The sequence below is a fragment of the Hemicordylus capensis genome, chromosome 1, assembly GCF_027244095.1.
Source record: "Hemicordylus capensis ecotype Gifberg chromosome 1, rHemCap1.1.pri, whole genome shotgun sequence".
NCBI classification, from domain to species: domain Eukaryota; kingdom Metazoa; phylum Chordata; class Lepidosauria; order Squamata; family Cordylidae; genus Hemicordylus; species Hemicordylus capensis.
The window spans coordinates 374769083-374786359 of NC_069657.1; positions in this window are offsets into that span (position 1 = coordinate 374769083).

Genomic DNA, 17277 nt, shown 5'->3' on the forward strand with positions numbered 1-17277 from the left:
AGGAGGGTTACATCCTTGTTTCTTATGCACTGGAAGGTAATTGCACTGTTAGGATGTTGTCTGGGCATGTTTTAAAACAGAAGCGAAGTATACAAAGCCACCATCCACTCAGTCAGATCACTGGTCAATGTGGAGAGCTGGGAGAGGGTTGCCTGGCCTGGACCTTCCCCAAGTTGATTTAAAATGCTCCAGTAGAGCTGCCACCCATCTCCTATGAGACAAAACTAACTTTAAAACCTTCCCTGTTCTTCTCTGGAACTAGGGCAGGGCTGCTCAACTATGGCCCTCCTGCAGATGTTGGCCCACAACCTCCCTAATCCCTGGCCATTGGCCACTGTGGCTAGGGATTATGGGAACTGTAGTCCAAAAACAGCTGGGGGGAGCAGACCTGAACTAGGGTAACTAAAAATGTAGCAAAATGCCTTAAAAGCTCTTTAAAGAGCATGTAAGCAGAACAGGCACATGGGGAGACAGAATGGAGCACATTTCCAGCCAGATCAAGTTTACAACAATCAAAATCTAGTTTGTTTAAGTAGATATAAAAAGCAGGACAGTTCACCGGATTGCCACTGGGCTTGTCACCATGCCGCTTATAAGAGTGCATAGTTGGCAGAGCCCTGATTGAGCTCTGGTTGTGTGGGAGTGGGAAGGTAGGTTCTTGCCTTCTCTCCAGCTCCCTCCCCTTCGGTTGTGAGAATGAATAAATTGGAAAATGTCAAGCAAGCTTCATTCAAGGGCTCTCTCTTCCAGAGGAACTCAAGTAAGGGTGGCACTGAAACTGCTCAGTGCCCAAGGCAACAGGGAACATGGAGGGAAGCCCTTGATAATACTATCACGCTTTCCCTGGGGGAATTCTGAAGAGGCCCACCAAGGACAAGTCAAAGTTGAAGTTGGAGTCTATCAAGCAATTGTTTATGTTCTGTTAATTAGAAGTTTGCCCTTGTGGAGATCCTGTAGAGTGTGTGTGTGTGGGAGGGTGGAATCAGAAAAGGAAAGGAAGGGAAAGGAGAAGGAGATAATGGAGTTGTTTCTGGATAAAGCATAGTTAAAACAACATAAGATTGCTTCATGTTTATTTATTTAATTAATTAATTTATCACATTTGTACACTGCCCCAAACTTTCATCTCTGGGTGGTTAACAATAGCATAAAACAAGTTAAAAACATTTACAAAAACTTAAAACAATTTAACAGTTTAAAAATAAACCAGGGATTAAAACCTAAAAAATTTAGGAAGCTGAGAAAGCTTGGGTGAAAAGATGGGTTTTCAGGTGTTTTTTGAAAATTGCCAGAGATGGGCAAAATCGTATTTCAGCAGGGAGTGCATTCCACAATCTCAGGGCAGCGACCGAGAAGGCCTGTCTCCGTGTAGCCACCAAACGAGTTGGCGGTAACTGGAGACGGACCTCCTCAGATGACCTCAATGGGCGGTGGGGCTCGTAGTGAAGAAGACGCTCTCTTAAATACCCAGAGCCTAAGCCGTTTAGGGCTTTGTAAGTTATAACTAGCACTTTGTATTTTGTCCAGAAACCTATTGGCAGCCACTGTAGTTCCATCAGTATAGGAGTAATGTGGTCTCTCCGAGATGACCCAGAGACCAACCTGGCTGCCACATTCTGAACCAACTGAAGTTTCTGGACTATGTACAAAGGCAGCCCCACGTAGAGCGCATTACAGAAGCAAAGTCTGGAGGTTACCAACAAATGTACCACTGTTTTGAGGTCATGTTTATGAGGGAAGCAGCTGTAAAACAGCTGGGTGGCTTCAGGCATTTCACCTGGACCAGAGCCACACTGTTCAGGAAACCCTGTCCTGACTTGGGATTGTGGGGAGGCCTTCCTAAGACAATCTTGGAGGAATGAGAGAGCCAGAAGGTAGAAGTGGTTACAGAATCTTATTAACATTTTTGCATGTCTTTCAGAATCAAGGGGAAAGGCCCTGGGAAGGTGTCCAGGCTCTGCCTGGAAGGGGCCAGGCTCGGCTCGGCAATAAGGTGAAAGATGAGCCAGGAAGCAAGGTTCACATCAGTGCAAGAAGGCAGCAAGGCAGAGAGATCCAGGGGCAGGTAACCAGCAAACAAAGCAGCAAAGAGGCTCAGTAACACAGCCTAGGAAAATTATTGCACCAGCCTTGGGAATTCACACCAGTCCAGTCATTTTATATCATTTGTGTGTGTGGGGGGGGGGGAGGGAATCCCAAAGTTTTGAAAATCAGTACAGATGTTGAGGACACTGTTGTAAGTAACATCCTAAAAGACCTGATCGTTATGACTTGGGCTTCAGCTGCCACCTTGAAACAATTGTTAGAAGTGAGGATTCTAAAGCATTGCTCCTAGCACTGCAGTAACCTCTTCTTCATGACATTTGATCAACCTTTGTATATGAAAGCTCAAGACATTATTTCAATGTGCAGTGACTATTCATCCTTATCAAAAGTTGTAGTTAGGCTTGGTGGTTTTCATCTTCTGATATCATTCATGGGCTCAATTGGTTATATCATGGGAGAAAGTGAATTAAAGGAGATCTTGAGCACTATCTATGCTCCCATAAACATCGACAAAATGTTGACATACCATGTTTTTGCAAGGGACATAAGAGATTACTTTCTGGTTCACACAGCATTTGCAATTATTATGTTAGAGGATGAACATCCAACCTTTGAAGGTTGTGAGAAGATTCTTCATGATTTCAGAGGCAGTCCTCCTTCCTTTGAATCAGTCAGTAATGAGCTATCATTGAGAAGGATTGCAGAAAAATTCAAAGAGCAACTGCAAAATCTGGAAAGAGTAAGTGCCACTGCAAAACTGTGGATTGCATACTTCCGTATGGTTACTATTTTTAAGAACTACATTCAGGTAGAAAGAATGGACAACTGGAACTCATATCTTCATTGTGTGCAAGACATGCTTCCATATTTTCACACCAATGGCTTCTTCCCATATTCAAAAGCATGCCATGTGTACCTGCAAGACATGTAAAACCTTGAGGCAAAAATGGACAAAGAGGAGTACAGGAAATTTGTCAGTGATGGACATTTCACTATCAGGATAGGTTTGGGGGAGGAATTTGTTTGACATAACCATTGAACAAACATTGATGCGTTCCATGAAAACTTCAGGACAACTTACTAATGGAAGAGAAATGTCAGAAAGTGTATTGAGTAGGTGGATTCTGGGAATGTCTGCTGCTTATAAGGTATGTGATAGTTTAGAAGATTTCTGTGGTGTAAACTGTTGAGCCGAAGGAATCACACATAGCCAAACTTCAGTTTCATGCATTCAGACAACCACAAAATGGAACCTCTGGCTTGTTCACCTCCGGTTTGGGGTTATGTACAAAGGTGGCCAGTCTCCCTTTATTGCCCTCAGTCTCTGTCTCTCTCATTCACCAGGTCTCTCTCTTTTTCCAATGTCTCCCTCTTTGAGCAACTGACGGTTGACCTAAGAACTAGTGATGATGTCACAATGGGTTCCATGGGAAGAAAAACACAGCATCCTCAAGAGCACCAGAAGAGCCCTTCTGACCAGAGGGCCACTTAGTCTCCCAAATGCCTCTGGCAAGTCCACATGCAGGGCCTGAAGGCAATAGGCCTTCCTTATTGTTTTTCCCCAGCAACAGGTTTTTAGAGGTAGACTAGACATGGAGGTTTCATTTAGGAGTCATGACTCACGTCTTTGATAGACCTCTCCTCTTTTCCCATGATTTTTTCTAATCTCTTTAGTAGCTACCTAGAGCTACTCTAATCTCTTTAGAGCTATAGCCATCACTCCATCTGGTGGCGATTAGTTTCCTATGTGATTTTTTTAAAATTTAGAGTGTCTTTCTATGAACATTATAGAGGTGGTTCACAACACATTAAAAAACAAGGCACAATCTAAAAACAACTAGCAGTGATATTTAAAATCAGAGAGAAAACTAGTGAATAATATTATGAGGTCTCTGCCTTTTGGACTTTTCATACTTACTATCTTAAAATCCCTTTCCCAGAACTTTTGTACTACAGAGTTTATGAAAATTAATAATTTTATAGGTTGTAAACTGCCCAGAACTATTAACTTAGGTTGGACAGTATTAAAATGTAATGAACACACACTTTTTAAAGAAGTGCTTTGCTGGATCCAAGCAGAAGCCCATCTAGGCCAGCATCCTGCTTGCCATGGTGACCACTCAAAAGCCTCCAGGGAGCTCACAGGCAGGGGCTGAAACTACTGCATTTTCTCAGTGCTCAAAATGCAACATGTTGTTGCTGAAACATTAGTAGGAAGTGCTGTGTGCAATGTAGTTGTGCAAGTGACACAGGCATACATTGGATAGCACCTGTGACATCATTTGAGATGAAAACAAATCCTTCTTCCATGCCTTTACCATGTTATGACTCTTTAGACAGTGACTGACATCCAGACTAATGCCGTGCTGATGCTACAGGGGAGAGGCGATTTTTGGGAGGAAAAGATAACCTCAGAGGGAAGGGGAGATTGATAAAAATCAGCCCTCCCCCATTCTCAGCCCCTGTCTGTTACAGAAATAGCTCCACTATATTGTAGATGTTACTTTGGCTTGGTTCTTCGAAAGCTGTAAAGACTACCTTTCCAATGATGGGTCAAACATCTCTTCAAATTGTGTTAAAAGCAACAAATAGCTATCCTCTTGCAGCAAGACTGTCTTTCCTATACATGGGAACAGGATATAGCAGAATTGGTGCTGGATTGGCACAGCGTGAAGATATTGCTAAGCCAAGAATGCCACTTGTACCATGTGAGCATGAAGGCCTTGTTTCTACTGAGAGCTGCAAGTTTCTGGCTTGACTGATCAGTGCAAACTAACTGGGATAGGCACATTTTTCATCTCATGTGGCCTCCATTTATATGCAGCCTGAAATGAGCTCTCATAATTGGAGTGCCCATGGACTAGCCCTTGGGTTCTTGTTGAACGTCTTTTACCAGACCCTAGTCTTTAAATACATTCATCATGTTCACCTTAAAGACATTCTCAACTGGCCGTGTCAATAAATAAAAACTTAGCACTCAACATTCCACAGATGAAAGAACCCTCCAAGGCTTCCTGCCTCATTTCTTTCCATGAACCACCAAACCGGAGATAAAAATCCTTTAATGCAACGTCTCCATTTGTGATTGGTGGTGATACCTGCCAAGTAACACAATGTCCCCATGAAGCTTGGAAGGAGTGGCAGGCTTGAAACATTCAATATTACTTTTCAGAGACTTGGAGGTGATAATTTGCCTGTAGCACCCATGTTTGTTTTTTGTGTTTCACCAGGGTGTTTGGTCAGATTTGTTGTTTGGGTTTCCATATATATAACATTTCAAGTAGCTACTTGCACAGGGGGGCCTTAGTAAATTGCATGGGTGCCTTTTATGCTGTATCTTCTCAGTTCATTAGCCATGATGGGCCCTGCTGCTAAATGCAAGGGATAATTCATGCATCATGCAAAAGACAGTGAATCTCAGGATATCTTCAGGTGTCTGAAACATTCACCTGGGAGTTATTTGCACTTGGCTTCAGGGTAAACGTTGAGCGAAGCGTTGAGCTTCAGGGTAAACTTGGCTTCAGGGTAAACTACACTCATGGCATTGAGGGAAGCAGCCTCTCCCCTCTGCTCTCAGTTTTCTTTTGAAACAAGTCCACATGGCATGCTCCTTGTTTTCCTTCTAGTCAATGGGGTGTGGGGGGAGAGCTCCTGCAGAGATAGATCTGCATTTCTGAAGATGGCATGCCTCTTATCATGCTAATGATTCTATGACAATGCCTCTCCCATTTGCTCTGGTGTTTTCAGAAAAAGTAGCTTAAAACCAGCATTTTTACAACCTGGACATACATCAAGATAAGCTAGAATTCACATCACAAAGCCTGGTTTGTGTGAGGTAAGTTTGGCTGGTGTGTGAACACACATACTCTCTTCTGAAGGAGATTCGGGGCAGAAGCTCTGTGTATAAAGCCGCCTGCCAAGTTTTGTTATAAGATGTATAATGAATCTAGCTTTGTAGTAATAGGTTTTGGCAGGCAGGGGAAATGCAGCGGGGGGGGGGGAGTAAGGGCACCCTCACTGCTTCTTAAAGGTAACCCCCCTCCCCCAGTCGCTGAACTGGTCTGAGCACCAGACCTCTGAACTGGTTCGGCAGTCTGGAAAAGAACCTACGAACTGGTTCATGCACATCCTTACTAGGCTGTACCACTTCAGCATAGAGTTATGAGCTCACATGGCTGAATGTTCTGTCATATAAAACGATTTTCTGCATAAAGGAAACAGAGAGAAGGATTCCAAATTAGATTTCTCCCAGACATTGTAGTTTTCTATGTGCTTAGACTAGCAGTCGTTTAATTGTCTTAATGTCTAGATTTTATTGTTTTATTCCAGTGTTAGCTGCCCTGGGAATATATGTAAATTTGAAAGGTAGGGTATACATGTGTTAAGCAAATATGCACCTGGTTATAAAACCACTTTTCAGTTCTACAGAGAAGATTCTTCTGGTCTGACTAAACTGATAAATGTCACCTTGGACAATGTTGTCAAGTAAAGGATGATTTCACAATGCTTTTAATATAAATGACTGTTGCACAAATATTTAGTTTTTACAAGTATGTCACAACCATAAAATCTAAAAAGCTTGAAGCACTTTGGGAGAATATAAAGGGAAAAAACAATGATTGGAAAGAGAATAGCTGGAGCTTATTTGTATTACTAACATTGGTGCAATAAGGAATAGTTGCAGCAATAAATGTGAAACAATGCTGTCTGTTGTCTAATAGAAAAAGAACGCCACAGTCTTACTCAGGAGACTTGGAAATAAGCCACTAACTAGCTATGAGTGGCACAGCTTCCTCTATAAGAAAGGAGTGTGTGAGTGAGGGAGAAACTATGTTCTTTTCCCCCAATACTTTGTTACAAGGCATTCTGTGGTTTTCTTCCTCTTTCCCAGCCCCTGGTATTAATCCCCTCTTAAATTGTCTTTTAACACCAATATCTTCTCCAGGTGTTTGAGCCTCTTCCTTTCAATTAACACTTGGCTGGTGCAGTTGATACGTTTCCCATCCTAAATCCTCTCAGGAATGAAAAGAAAAACAACCTTTTGGCATGGTGTCCCAGGACACCACAACACGGAAGTCATGTGCTGAGGTAAATTTCTTCCCCTTGTGGAAACTAGATCAGCAACATCTTATTATGGAAGCAGGAACTGTTTGTTGAAGCCATGGCCTAGTCCTCTCCAAGGAAGAAAGCCTGTGCTGGGCTGTATCGCTTCAGGCTGTTGGTGGGGGTTCATGTGACAGAATGCTGCTCCACACAAAACATTTTCCTGTGCAAAGAAAACTAGCATGACAGGAGAGAAAGGAATATAAACATGTGTGTCCAGAAGCTCTTCATTGCTTGACATGTCCAACAAATGTGCTGGAATCCTGCACGTCTAGCAACCTGATCTTTCCAACTTGTATATCTGTTTAAGCTTCCAAGGGGTTAAATCACATGCCAAAAGTCTCACACAATCTAGTGATGCAGACGCTAGTGAACAGCCACTGGGTGGGATGCTATGTTGGGACTTCTAGAAACAGTTGATCACCCCTTCTAAATGAAGGAGAACCACTACTCTAAATGATGACTGTGGGCAAAGACCCAGTTAGCAGAGATTAGCAGATATATTCACACATCCAGGCACATTCTAGATAGTAGACTTTGGGTTCACTAATTACTTCTTTACACTTAGGTATAGATCTGACCATCCTTTCTCAACACCGAGCTGTGCTACATTTGTGAGATATTGGTAAAGTGAAGTGTTCTCCCATCCATTCTCTTACAAACAAATTGTATGTAATGATCACATCATCCTCCAGAAAAATCTCAACCTGTACCAGACCATATGGTTCCTATAAAGATCTAAAAAGGAATTGCAATTTCATTTGCTTTGAACGCTCCTAAAGATGAAATTCCTGTATTCAGTTAAATCTCTTACAGAAAAAATTTAAGAATATAGTTTCACTACTGTATTCTTATTAATCTTTATCTTTTTTCAGCAGTTTTTTCCTCTACTCCAGAGGAGGAATGTCAATAAGCATTCTTGCTGAAGTCTAACTTCCTTCATTGTTTTAAGAAAGTTGATAGTGGTTTGAGAAGGGCATCATTTTCTGTGGTGTACAAACTACAGATGTATTTCTTTTCTTCCACTATTGCTTGTCAAGCAGGTTTTGCAGATTTCTGAAACAATACAGCAAGCTTTAAAATGAGAGGTAAAAGTAGAATGAGCAGTGACTCCACTCCCAAACTGTTTTCAACTCTGGAAAAACCACAACCCTGTTACCTGTCTCCAACCTGTGGTTTGCTGATAGCAGTCTGCATGTTGCTTAAGACTGGAACTTGTAAGCAAAGGAGAAAGAAATGCTACCCTTAAACTACACATCATGCTAAGTGTCTGTTTAGTGATGCTGTGATTGGATGTTTGTTTTTTTAACCATACATGTGAGCTTTCTTTTCAGGGCAAATAGCAGCCATGCAAAGGGCCTCAGCAGGGGCAGAGCAGAGGTAGTGGCAAAGCCCTCCTCTAAAGTTTCAGTCCAGATTGGCTCTACACATGGGTACTGTATATTTTTAAAAAATAACAAGCATGGAAGTACTAAGCACACATTTCTCATAATATGTAGTTTGAAAAAAGAGCTGGTCTTGAGGGAAAGGTAATTGCTGTCGAGTTGGTATCTACTTCTGGCAACCACAGAGCCCTGTGGTTGTCTTTGGTAGAATACAGGAGGGATTCACCATTGCCATCTCCAATGCAGTATGAGATGATGCCTTTCAGCATTTTCCAGTATCACTGCTGCCCGATAGGTGTTTCCCATAGTCTGGGAAACATACCAGTGGGGATTTGAACTGGCTACTAGGGATGTGCGAACCGGTTCGAATTCAAACCAGCCCGGTTCGACGGTTCAAATTCGAACCAGACCGGGCTCTTCCGAATCCGAACCGGTTTGATCCGAACCAGTTCGGATGTGCCATAGGGCTCTATAGGGTCTGTATTAATTGAATAGTGTGTCCTCCATTTTGTGGCTCCTTTCTTTCAACTTTTGCTCCTGGCCTCCATTTTGTGAGGCTATTTTTCAGGCATTGCATTGGCTGCGCGATTGATCCTTTGATTGGCCAGAATGAGTCTTGCGCTCTGGTAGGCTGTTGGCTGTGCCATTGTTGAGAGCTGGCACCCTGTTGGCCAGTGGGGGGGAGTGCAAAGGTGGGGGCTCCCAAAGGAGGGAGTTTCAAACCTATCTAAACCAAGCCTCTTGCCTGGAAAATTCTCTTTGGCTGCAGTTGTGGGATCATCATCTCTGGACCTTGCTTTGTTTGCTGGTGTCTGTAATTGTGAGTCCCTTGACTGTGTGTCCTAGTGTGTACCACCTTGTGCTCTTTCTTTTGTCCATCTGCCCTGTGTCTGTCTCTTCTCTGTTATTTTACTTACTTTGTTCTTAACTTTTCCCATATTCTTGTTGTTCTTCTGTTGTCCTTTCCTCATCCATTTTTTCTTTCATTCCTCCTTTATCATTTGGCTTCCCCTCCCCCACCCCCATCCATCTACATTGGTTTCATTTAGTGCTGTTTTATTATTTGTGCTTTGTTTTTGTTCCACCTTGTCCAGCTTTAAAAAAAATTGTTGTTGTTCTTGCCTGCCTCTGTGCCTCCCATCCCATCTCCTTCCTAATCCATTCCCTCCCACCCAGGCCAGGCCAGTCCCTGGCTTGGGGCCTAGATCCTGCAGCCCAGCCTGGTCTCCCTGCCCTGTGTGACCCTCACCTCTCCTGCGTGCCACATCTGCCCCTCTGCCACCCCCTCCCACTCTATTGTTCTTGCTGGCTTTTATTTCATTGATTATATATTGTTTGGATTCATTCATTCATTCATTTGGATTATTGCTTCTCGTTGTTGTTGTTGCTGCTGCTGCTGCTGTTAATTTATATATTTTCTGCTTTGATTGAATTATTAATTTGTGTGTCCCTTGACTGGGCCTGCTCCTGCTGCCCCCTTTGCTCCTGCCCTCCCATCTCCCATCCAGATTCCCCACCCCCACTCACCCACCCACCCTCTCTGCTGCTGCTACCTGCCTGGGTTGGGCTTTTCTAAGGATTTTGTGTTGCTGCTTATAATACAAATACCAGTTATTTTGGTCTGCTTTTGTTCCTGAGATTTTTGCCTGTTTGTTGTTTGTTATTTGTTGTTGTTTGTTGTTTGTTGCTGCCCCCTCCCCTTCCTCCCAACACCCCCCTGCTGCATCAATACCCCCTCCGTCCCCCCTCTGGTCTCTTCTTGGGCCTGCTGCCCCCTGCCTCCAAACACCCCACCTCCTTGCTACATTGATACCCCCAATACCCCCCTCTGGTCTCTTGGGCCTGCTGCCCCCTGCCTCCAAACACCCCATCCCCTTGCTACCTTGATACCCCCAACACCCCCCCTCTGGTCTCTTGGGCCTGCTGCTGCTGTCCACCCCCCTCCATGCTGCTCTTCCCCCCCTCTCTGCTTCTCTCGCTCTCGTCTCTCTCATTCTTTCATCCATCCCTTCTTCCCACAGCTGCAGCCATACAGTACCACCACCGACCTCACCTGGTCCCTGGCATCTGTTTTTGTTTTTTTCTTAAAGTATTTCATTTTATTTGTCTCTGCTTGGGGGTGAATAGGGATGTGCGAACCGGTTCGGATCTGAACCGGTTTGGAGGTTCGGATCTGAACCGAACCACCCCTGGTTTGGTTCGAATCCGAACCGAACCGGGGGTGGTTCGGTTCAGACCGGTTCCAAACCCCAAAGCAATCGGACACTTGTACAATTTTTTAATGAATTTTTGAAAATTATTTTAATTTTTTTCTCATAGGATATAATGGGACTTGAACCAGGCCATTATTCCTTATTGTGGAGCACCCATGGGTGCCAACTACCATGCAAACCCTGAAGCAATCAGACACCCCTATGATTTTTTTATGAATATTTGAAATATTTTTAATTATTTTTCTCATAGAGTATAATGGGACCCGAACCAGTCCATATCCCCTATTTTGGAGCACCTAGGGGCACAAAAGCGGGGTGGGTGGTAGACAGACAGGGGTGCCTACCACCCAAAAGATCCCAAGGCAATTGGACACTCCTCTGATTATTGGTGAATTGTTAAAATATTTTTGAATTCCTCATACAGAATAATTAGGATTGCAGCAAATTTATAGCTTCACGTCGGGGGGAAAGGGGTGTTGTAGAGTGCAGTGTGGTGGGTGGTAGTTCCTAGGGTGGGCAAGGAAGCTATCAGAATTATTTGAAAGGAATTGGGCAAAGGGGTGATTTTTAAGTGATTTTTGAAGTTTACACGTCTTTAAGGTTTTCCCCCATTAGGTATAATGAAGGGTGTATCGCTTCACGTCGGGGGGAAAGGGTGGCCTAGAGTGGTGTGGGGTTGGTGGTAGTGCCGGGTAGGGGCAGGGAAGCTACCTGAATTTTTTCCAAAGGATTTGGGCAGAGGGCTGATTTTTGGTTAATTGTTGAAGTTTACGCGTCTTTAAGGTTTTTCCTAATAATAAGTTATAATGGAGCTTTCAGCAGCCCCATAAGTGCACTTGTGGGGTGCTGGGGTGGCCCAGAGCGAGTGGTGGTGTAGTGCACATAGGGTGCCAACCACCCCCATGGGTTTCTAACCCATGGGGTACAGGGTTCTCTTGTTTCTGAGGTATTGAGTGTGGATTCTATGATAGCATATTAGAGTGGATTCATGGTGTCTCATTGAAAATCTCAAACCCCAATTGGCTTCACACCTGACCCACCCCAAGTTCAAAAGGTTCCCTTCCCCCTCACCTCAATTGGCTCCCCCCCCACAGCAAAAAGTCTTCCCTTCCCCGCAATTGGCTTTTCCCCATCAAATTTCCCTCCCGCCGCTTCCCAATTAATTGGCTTTTTTGCCCCTCCCCCCCTCCAAATTAATTTTTTGCCCCTTTCTGGCCTTCCTCATAAAGTCTCTCACCTTTAGAAAAATTTCACCATGTCTGGCCAACGCGAGCGGCGTGTTGCGTCCAGGCCTACCAGAAGGTTGGCAGGCAGAGGTGGGAGAGGCCAGGTGTGGGCTGTGCCCGTGGTGGCTGTGGCACAGAGATGAGGGAGAGGACGCGGGGAGCCTGAGGATACCCTGGTCCTCTCCATTGCACAATTCTTTGCCCCAGCTGAGGGGTTTGTCTGCAGGCTTGATTTCCCCCAGCCTGCTCCCGGCAATCGCAGAGGCAGAGGCACTAGGGCTGTTGCAGGTCCCTCCTCAGGGGGGACACAGGGGGGACACCAGTTGCTGCTGGGGACCGCCAGTGGTGGTGGAGGAGACTGTTGGTTTGGGAGAGCAGGCAGAAGGTGGTGAGGATCTTACGGCTGGCAGCGATGCAGCCAGGTTCTCCCTCCCTCTTGGGGCCCTTCCCCCTATACTTTCACCACTCAGTGGGTCCCCCCCTCATGAAGCCCACCACTCCGAGGAATGGTCTGCCGAGGTGGAGGAGGAGAGGCCTGCCTCTCCTCTGCCAGTGGAGCCGGGCCCTTCCTCTCGCATGGAGGGCAGAAGGGGTGGGTTGGGTGGCAGCAGTGGGCAGGCAGAGGTGCCCCCCCCAGTACTGCAGCCACCCAGCAAAAAGAGGCCTAAGACAGCGCCCAGGGTGCGGGAGGCCAAGGGCTGTGGTGTCTGGGAGCATTTTGAGATCCCTGAAAATGCCCCACACCATGTCCGCTGTGTCCACTGCAGGGTGCAGGTCAGCCGTGGCAAGGATGCAAGGCACCTGGATACGACACCCATGTGGAGACACATGGAGCGTCACCACCCAGGTCTCCTTGGCCAGGCTGGCAGCGCTAGTGCGCCTTGTGCACCTGCCACTAGGGCGGACAAGGGCAGTGTGCCTGTGCCAGCCAAAAAGCAGGCTACACTGCCAGTCCAGCGGTGGACACAGGTGTCGGGCAGCAAGCGGACTGTTCCTGTGGATCATCATCACCTCACCCGCCTCATAGGGGAGATGATTTCCACCAATGAACAGCCATTTCAGGTGGTCGAGAACTCCGGCTTCTGTCGGATACTCCAGTACCTTGTGCCCAAATACATCATCCCCTCAAGGACCACGTTCAGCCGGAACGTGGTCCCCTCCCTGTACCGCCAGTGCAGGGAGCTCGTGTCGGCTGGGCTGCGTGCAGCTCCGGCTGGCACCAGCGTGCATTTCACGACTGACCTCTGGACCAGTGTCAGTGGGATGCACGCTGCTTTCCTGGCCCTCACTGCCCACTGGTGGGGCCCGGAGAGTGAGGGGACCTCCTCGGGTGATGCTTCCGGGTCCGGCACAGCTCCCGATGCACTACGGCACAGGTGGGCCGTTCTGCACATGGAGACGATGGACACGAGGCACACCATGTAGGAGGTGGTGGCCGTACTCGACCGCCAGATAGAGGAGTGGATTGGCGGGTGTCCACACCTCTCCAGGGGATTCATTGTCACTGACAATGGATCCAACGTTACCGCCGCTATCGAGACTGTCATGGGCTGTGTGAACATACGGTGTATGGCACACACGCTCCATCTGACCGTCAGGGACGCCCTTGGCCTTAAGGAGCTGAAGGCATCCCAGGAGAGGGGGGGCCGCCCCGTCCCAGTTGCTGTTGCTGCCACGGCCACGCTTGTGGATAAGTCTCGCAAGCTGGCCGCCCACTTCCACCGCAGTGAGAAGTCCAGGAGACTGCTTTGCAAGAAGCAGGATGACCCTGGGCTTCCTCACCATCTCATCCCTATGGATGTGGAGATGCGGTGGAAATCCACCTTCCTCCTGTTCCAGCCCCTGTTGGAGCAGGAGAGAGCCCTTGGTGCCCTGGCGAGGGACGAGTCCTTGGCCATCTGCGACTTCTCAAACGCAGAGTGGAAGCAGATGTCCGAGGCAGTGTCGGCACTCGAGCCCTTCCAGCTTGCTACGAAGGGCTTGTGTGCCGACACCACTCCCTTGAGCCAGGCGCTGCCCACAGCTCTGGGTCTGGAGAAGCTGATGGGTGAACTCCAGACTTCTCTGACCACGCCAGGGGGTCGTGCTCTGGCTGGGAGGCTGAAGTATGGGGTGGCCAAGCGGCTCGTTGGTGAGTTGGGAAGCAGGGAGGAGTATGTCCTTGCTTGTCTCTGCAACCCAGCCATCAAGGGCAATGTTGTTAGTGCCGGCGACTTGCCCGGGTGGAGGGACCTCCTGGTACAGAAGGTGAGGCAGGAGGAGGCTGCTAGGGCCCGCAGAGACCAGGAGGTTGGTAGTGGTGCGGGGGCACCCCCCGCCACCCAACCCACACCCAGCAGCAGCGTGGGTGGCCAGCCGGCATCAGCTTCCCCTTCCCCTTCCTCTTCCCAGTCAAGCAGCGTGGCATCCCAGGCAGCACCAACGCAGCAGCCACTTGCTCCTGCCGTGAAATCCGCCCAGTGGTTTCAGCAGGTGTGCCTTGGTGCCTTGCCTGGTGTGTGGGAGGCTCGACCTGCCAGTCCCCCCTCCAGTGCTGAGCAATGCGTTGAGTAGTACTTGGAGGAGCCTGTGGAGGAAGACGGCGTGGACTGTGCACAGTTCTGGGCGACCCACCGCCAAGTCTGGCCGGACCTGGCGGTGGTTGCTGTGCGCCTCCTCTCCTGCCCCCCAACCAGTGTCCAGAGCGAGCGGGTGTTTTCACGTGCCGGGGACGTGGTGACACCCTCTCGCTCCCCACTTGGATGCTGGTCTGGTGGAGCATCTGGTCTTCCTCAAGATCAACCTCCCCCTGCTGGGCTACCCCAAGCTGGAGATTGAGCTGGGTGAGTGATTACCGTGGTTGCCCCATGGTTGGTCACCTGCCTGGCTCAACCTCTGCGCTCATCCCTACCCTCCCCCCTTCCACCTCTAGCTGAGCTGACGTGACGGATGCTGAACCGTGCCAGCCAAGTTGCAGCGTGCAGTGCCCACACAAATGCAGTGGTAGTAGTAGTAGTAGTGCTGCGACTGGCCAGATGTTTTCAAAGCCCACGCCCACCTAAAAAGAAACCCAATGCTGACCACCACCACAGGCCCTTATCTCCACCTGTCAGCATTTGGGGACCTGACGTGGGCACGGCACACACACCTAAGTAGCACAGCTCTAATAGTACTAGACTTTCAGCGGCAGCGGCGGGTATACGTTCTGTAAATATGTACATAAATATGTAAATTTTTTTTTAAAAAATGTCATGTTAAAATCAACCTTCATATTTTTAAAAAAATCATACTGGTAACAAAGGAATAATATATGACTGCAGAATGAATTGATTTTCTAAAAAATGTTACCAAAGAAATCATGTGTCGGGGGTTGGTTTACATGCAAAATGAGTTTAATGTCTTTTTAATGCTCCCACTTCCTTGCTTCCTGAATGAATTCTTGTCTTATGTTGTTGATTATGGTCACTGTTGGTGTTGACTCTAATGGCTCATCCACAAACCATCATAATAGCAATGAACTGGCTGTCAACACAACATATTGATTGATGATTATTGCTTTGTCTGTCTGGGTTATTTGGGGGGAGGGGAGGGAATTGGGTCTGTGTGTGTCTGTGCGCTTGTGCTGTGTGCCGCTTGTCTGTAAATAAAGGTGTCTGTCTGTGTGTGTGTGTGTGTGTGTGTGTGTGTGTGTGTGTGGACTGTGGTGCAGGCTGTTTCTTTCTGTTGTGTCTGTCTGTGTGAATTGATGCCTAGCACTGTCTCTGTGTGTGGATGCTTGCTGTAGTGTGCTGTCTTCTGTCTGTGCTGTGTGTCTACATTTTTCCCCTCCCCACCATCCAACTCTCCCTCCCTCTCTCCCCTCATCCTCCCTCCTTCCTCTTCATCACCCTCCATCCCCCCTTCCACACCCACCTCATCTGCCCCTGGTCTGGGGGTGGTTAGAACAAAACCAAAACTGAACCACCCCCTCCTGGTTCGAACCTGGTTCGAATTCGAACCGAACCGGGTGAACCGGTTTTGTGCACATCCCTACTGGCTACAACTGGCTTGCTAGTCAAATCATTTCACCACTGCACAATTAAGTTTTGAGGTAGCAAGCATGAATTGTCCCCTTTGTGAAACAGAGTCCACTCTGGTTTGCATTTGAATGGGAGACATGTGTGACCACTGTAAGATATTCACCTCAGGGGATGGGCCTGCTCTGGGAAGAGCATCTAGATTCCAAGTTCCTACCTAGCATCTCCAAGATAGGGCTGAGAGAGACTCCTGCATGCAACCTTGCATGTTGCCAGTCTATGTAGACAATACTGAGCTAGATAGACCAATGGTCTGACTCAGTATAACACAGTTTCCTATGTTCCTATTGATGTGTTTAGAAAACCAAAGAAACTCCATGTTTGCCCAGAAGACCTCATTCTAACTTAAAGTAACCCCAGCCCAGCTCAGGGTCATTACTGCCTCTCATGATTAATGCCATTATCTCTCTCCAACTAAATTGTATCTATGAAACTTGCTAAGACAGCTAAGGTTCCCACTGCCAGAAGACAGGATCTAGCCAAATAAGGAGTAATCACAGATAAACAATGAATCATTCGCATGCGTACTAGATACTTGGGCCATGTATACTGTGTCTAGGGTGTCAGCACCATTTAGATTGTCTGTATAAATGTAAGATGCACCTGTAACCAAACTGTAATTGGTTTGAGAGCATAAGCCTATTGATTACCTATTGCTGACTGCAGAGCAATAAAGCCTCAATTAATAAATCCCAATCCTTGTGTCTGACTGATTGGTTAAGCAGACCCAGGAACGAGCCCCATCCACATCACTATGACTCTAAGAGTTGACTGCTTGTATAAAATATGCTATCTGAAATGCTATGCAAATTAAAATAGTACTTTTGTTGGTGTCAGACTCCCAGGGAATGAGGTGGGCTCTTAGCCCTTCTTGAACTCCAGAATGACTGGAGCACCCCACAAAAGGTCATCCTCAGGAACAGCCAGGGGAGGAGGTTAGCTTGTCACCTGAGTCCTCCTCTTGGCTTGTTGTATTTAGCTGATTCCTTCTCCTGGAGAACTCCTGGCTCCCATACTCAGAAGCAGCTCCTCATCATCAGCTGCTTTATCTTTAAATACCCCCAGTGCAGAGCTCACAGAGCTTAAAGCCTACTTTCAGATCCACCCCCTTCCTGACCTTGCTTCCTGTTTCCTGCCACACCCAACCTAGCTGTCTCCCTAGAGCGGTTTCCTACAGCTCTTCCTGCCTTGTCCTCTCAACCTCACTGAGATCTGACCAGCCTGGGCCCTTCTCATCCCCACTGCCCCC